Source organism: Triturus cristatus, chromosome 2_1 (assembly GCF_964204655.1).
Source record: "Triturus cristatus chromosome 2_1, aTriCri1.1, whole genome shotgun sequence".
In the NCBI taxonomy this organism is placed as follows: Eukaryota; Metazoa; Chordata; class Amphibia; order Caudata; family Salamandridae; genus Triturus; species Triturus cristatus.
In genome coordinates, this window is record NC_140581.1 from 347,644,834 (window position 1) to 347,650,647 (window position 5,814).

A 5,814-nucleotide genomic window follows, 5' to 3' on the forward strand; every position below is an offset into this window, starting at 1 on the left:
AACGGATGTTGCTGAAGTCCATAGACTCCTCACTGACTGCATCAGTGGATTTCTAGCAGCGCTCCATCCCCCCTACCCCAGCACCATCCACACTTCCTACTCCCATGCCTGTCCCACGCACACCCAGACGTCCCCATGCACGCACCCCACCAGACACAGGCAGCACACCACCAGGTAAGGCAAAGCGCACTGCTCCAGTTATGCACACACAGGGGGAAGTAGGCATACCCACTGGGTCTGGGGGCAAACGGCAGGCACACAGCCAGAGTGGGAGTCCACATTCCTCAAGACCCACTTCCTCCAAAACCACTCCCCTTAGCTCTCCTGGCCAACTGTCACCGGATGAGTCCTTGGCGGCCAGTGTGTCCCTCAGCCCCAGTGTGGCACCACCCCGCAAGCGGTGGAGGCAGTGCCCGGCCACGGGAGTAGAGTCCCCCCCTGTCCACACCCTCCCCCGGGAGCGCTGCAACCCATCCCTCCGCCCCCCCCCCCCCCCCTCCTTGGGGCCTGTGGTTCATTCGGGTGCAGGGGAGACGCTGGGCGACCTGGCAGTAGTGTGTAGCGCCGTGCTGGAATCCACCTTTGGCGCTGCCCCACGCCCTGTGGTGGAGTCGTCCGTCCCTGCACCCACAACACCTACCCTTGCCCCTCCTGTCCCTCCGGTGCCTGGTCCTTTCCCCCCACATGATGCCCCCCCTTCTGTGGATGAAATGGACATGTGAACTGTGCAGGCAAGCTAGGGGACACACGTCCCAATGTGTACCCCCCAGGACTTTGCTGATGGCCTGGCCCATGGGCCTTGTAAATAGTGGACATTTAAAACAATTTATTTTGAATGCTGAATAAAGCATTTTGTTTTTCTTTTGCACACTAATTCTTTCCTGGACTTGCTGTTGGGGGTGCTGCTCCATGATTTGGGGTGGTGATAATGTGTTAGGTGTCTGGGAAATGTTGTAGTGTGCTGCTCATGGGGTGGACCCTGGTATCTGTGTGCCATCACAAGGGCTCTGCAAATAATCTTTGGTCATGTGTGCTCCTACTGTATGGTGATATTGTCCCAAGGTGTGTTCCTTCCTCTGTGGACCCTGACATCTTCCCTGCAGGCTGTTTCCCAATTGTTGTGCTGAGCTGTGTCTACATATCCTGGGTGTGTGACGGATCCCTTCAACTTTGGCCATGCCTGCTCAGCAATGTCTCCACCTGCATCATTTGTGGCATCCTTGGTGGTCACTGTACTAGTGTATGGAGTATATTGACATGACTTCATGTGGACATGTTCCCTTTTACGCCCTATGCATGTGTGTACTCCCAGCCTCGCACACATGTGTTACGTGTTCTGCAGGGTCTTTGGTCACCTGACTGACAATTGTGGGCATTGTATCTGTGGGTACTCCACCCTTTTCCTTCCATGGGAGGCAACAACTTGTTGGCTGCCCCAGCACCTGTACATTCCTATCAGTCCTGGAATGTGCGTGAGAGTGTGTGTTCCCTTTGGGTCTCTTAGTTTAGTAGGGTGGCACATGAGTATACAGTCTTGTTGCATGCTCTCATTGTGTGTATTGTGCTGCCAGCACCAGGGGTGGGTATGCATGTGTCATATGTCTGGGCACTACTGGGGGGACTCTGCACCCACCCCTCCTATGTCTGGGCACTGCTGGGAGGACTCTGCACCCACCCCTCCTATGTCTGGGCACTGCTGGGAGTGATAGACACCCACCCCTCATATGTCTGGGCACTGCTGGGAGGACTCTGCACCCACCCCTCCTATGTCTGGGCACGGCTGGAAGGACTCTGCACCCACCCCTCCTATGTCTGGGCACTGCTGGGAGTGATAGGCACCCACCCCTCCTATGTCTGGGCACTGCTGGGAGTGATAGGCACACACCCCTCATATGTCTGGGCACTGCTGGGAGGACTCTGCACCCACCCCTCCTATGTCTGGGCACTGCTGGGAGGACTCTGGACCCACCCCTCCTATGTCTGGGCACTGCTGGGAGGACTCTGCACCCACCACTCCTATGTCTGGGCACTGCTGGGAGTGATAGGCACCCACCCCTCATATGTCTGGGCACTGCTGGGAGGGCTGTGCACCCACCCCTCCTATGTCTGGGCACTGCTGGGAGTGATAGGCACCCACCCCTCCTATGTCTGGGCACTGCTGGGAGTGATAGGCACACACCCCTCATATGTCTGGGCACTTCTGGGAGGACTCTTCACCCCCCCTCCTATGTCTGGGCACTGCTGGGAGTGATAGGCACACACCCCTCATATGTCTGGGCACTGCTAGGAGGACTCTGCACCCACCCCTCCTATGTCTGGCCACTGCTGGGAGGACTCTGCACCCACCCCTCCTATGTCTGGGCACTGCTGGGAGTGATAGGCACACACCCCTCATATGTCTGGGCACTGCTGGGAGGACTTTGCACCCACCCCTCCTATGTCTGGCCACTGCTGGGAGGACTCTGCACCCACCCCTCCTATGTCTGGGCACTGCTGGGAGTGATAGGCACCCACCCCTCATATGTCTGGGCACTTCTGGGAGGACTCTGCACCCACCCCTCCTATGTCTGGGCACTGCTGGGAGGACTCTGCACCCACCCCTCCTATGTCTGGGCACTGCTGGGAGTGATAGGCACCCACCCCTCCTATGTCTGGGCATTGCTGGGAGTGATAGGCACACACCCCTCATATGTCTGGGCACTGCTGGGAGGACTCTGCACCCACCCATCCTATGTCTGGGCACTGCTGGGAGGACTCTGGACCCACCCCTCCTATGTCTGGGCACTGCTGGGAGGACTCTGCACCCACCCCTCCTATGTCTGGGCACTGCTGGGAGTGATAGGCACACACCCCTCATATGTCTGGGCACTGCTGGGAGGACTCTGCACACACCCCTCATATGTCTGGGCACTGCTGGGAGGACTCTGCACCCGCCCCTCCTATGTCTGGGCACTGCTGGGAGTGATAGGCTCCCTCCACCCCTCCTATGTCTGGGCACTGCTGGGAGTGATAGGCACCCACCCCTCATATGTCTGGGCACTGCTGGGAGGACTCTGCACCCACCCCTCCTATGTCTGGGCACTGCTGGGGGGACTCTGCACCCACCCCTCATGTGTCTGGGCACTGCTGGGAGGACTCTGCACCCACCCCTCCTATGTTTGGGCACTGCTGGGGGGACTCTGCACCCACCCCTCATATGTCTGGGCACTGCTGGGAGGACTCTGCACCCACCCCTCCTATGTCTGGGCACTGCTGGGAGTGATAGGCACCCACCCCTCATATGTCTGGGCACTGCTGGGAGGACTCTGCACCCACCCCTCCTATGTCTGGGCACTGCTGGGAGTGATAGGCACACACCCCTCATATGTCTGGTCACTGCTGGGAGGACTCTGCACCCACCCCTCCTATGTCTGGCCACTGCTGGGAGGACTCTGCACCCACCCCTCCTATGTCTGGGCACTGCTTGGTGTGATAGGCACACACCCCTCATATGTCTGGGCACTGCTGGGAGGACTCTTCACCCACCCCTCCTATGTCTGGGCACTGCTGGGAGTGATAGGCACACACCCCTCCTATGTCTGGGCACTGCTGGGAGTGATAGGCACACACCCCTCATATGTCTGGGCACTGCTGGGAGGACTCTGCACACACCCCTCATATGTCTGGGCACTGCTGGGAGGACTCTGCACCCGCCCCTCCTATGTCTGGGCACTGCTGGGAGTGATAGGCTCCCTCCACCCCTCCTATGTCTGGGCACTGCTGGGAGTGATAAGCACCCACCCCTCATATGTCTGGGCACTGCTGGGAGGACTCTGCACCCACCCCTCCTATGTCTGGGCACTGCTGGGGGGACTCTGCACCCACCCCTCATGTGTCTGGGCACTGCTGGGAGGACTCTGCACCCACCCCTCCTATGTTTGGGCACTGCTGGAGGGACTCTGCACCCACCCCTCATATGTCTGGGCACTGCTGGGAGGACTCGGCACCCACCCCTCCTATGTCTGGGCACTGCTGGGAGTGATAGGCACCCACCCCTCATATGTCTGGGCACTGCTGGGAGGACTCTGCACCCACCCCTCCTATGTCTGGGCACTGCTGGGAGTGATAGGAACACACCCCTCATATGTCTGGGCACTGCTGGGAGGACTCTGCACCCACCCCTCCTATGTCTGGCCACTGCTGGGAGGACTCTGCACCCACCCCTCCTATGTCTGGGCACTGCTGGGTGTGGTAGGCACACACCCCTCATATGTCTGGGCACTGCTGGGAGGACTCTGCACACACCCCACAAAATAGGATTTTGAGTGAACAGGAACCATATGTGCTAAAGAGGGGAATTTACTTTTGTCTGAATAGTACTTGTGATTATACTCAATTAGAAATTGATCTGTTTAAATTTTCAAGGAAATTGAAATTGAAAAGCTTTTTTTCAATGGCTGACAAATCTGTGAATGTGGATATGAATATTACAAAAACAGAGATGACTGTAGCACATTTGCGTGATGTACACTTATTCCTGTCATTGACTCAGGGTGAAAGGTTTGGGGTGGAGGATGTAATGTCAATGTTGGATATTCCGACAGACTATAGTTGGACCAGTGGTCTGAGGCCAGCTTCTAGGTTCACACCCCAGGGGCCGCAATATGCTGCAATAGGTTTGTTTTTACAAAAAAACGATGGACGAAATACATATGATGGAAGATTATGAGGGAATGGACAGGATGAGCTATAGATCTTAAGAGAACTTGACAAGGGAGGAACGGGGGCACTGAATGATTTAAGACTTGATAAAAATATAGTTATTCGAGAAGCCGATAAAGGTGGAAGCATTGTCATGAGGAGAACTGATTACTGCAACGAGATTAGGATTCAGTTCAGTGATACTAATTGCTATAGGAGATTAAAGGAGAACCCTACTAAGGAAGTTAGCAGAAAGATTATGGATAGACTATACTCTTGGAAAGAACAGGGTTTACTGGATGAATCAGAGCTAAAATATCTTAATGTCTTAATCCTACCTCTCCATTCATATATACCTTGGCTAAAGTTCATAAGTCCATGGAGAAACCACCCAGGAGGCCAATAGTGTCAAGTATAGACAGCATAACGGGGCATCTATCTGAATTTGTAGATCAATTTTTGAAACCTTTGGTGGTGAATTTGCCCTCATATATTAGGGACACGATGGATGTTCTAAATAAATTTCAAGATATAACATGGGAACCTGGTATGAGTTTTGTGACTCTAGATGTTGTTGGTTTATATACTTGTATTGACAATGAAAATGGGGAGTTAGTGTTGAGTCATTTCCTGGGGAGTCGCAGTGCCAGTTTACTGGATCATTCTCAAATGATTTTGGAAATTAGTTCTATGATCTTGAAAAATATTTTTTTTCTCTTTGAAGGCGAGTGGTACCACCAGATCAGAGGGTCTGCTATGGGCTCCAGGTTTGCTCCCTCTTATGCTAACCTATTTATGGGTTGTTTGAGAGGGAGAATGCCTGGAGTCGCAGGACTAGTAAATGGATGGATTTAATTATATTTTTGGGGACGCTTTATTGATGATATTCTTTTAATCTGGAGAGGTGCTGTTGAGGAACTCAGGGAATATCATGAATATTTGAATAACAATAATTGCAACGTCGTATTCACAATGAATCATCATCGTGATAAAATTGACTTTTTGGTTGAGCAACTGTTTGTAATAGGGAACACTATTAATAGCAGACTATTCAGAAAAAAGACAGCAACTTGGATCTGTGGATTCAAGGAAATCTGTCTTTTTGATTGAATCAGTTGGGAACAAATTTGCATT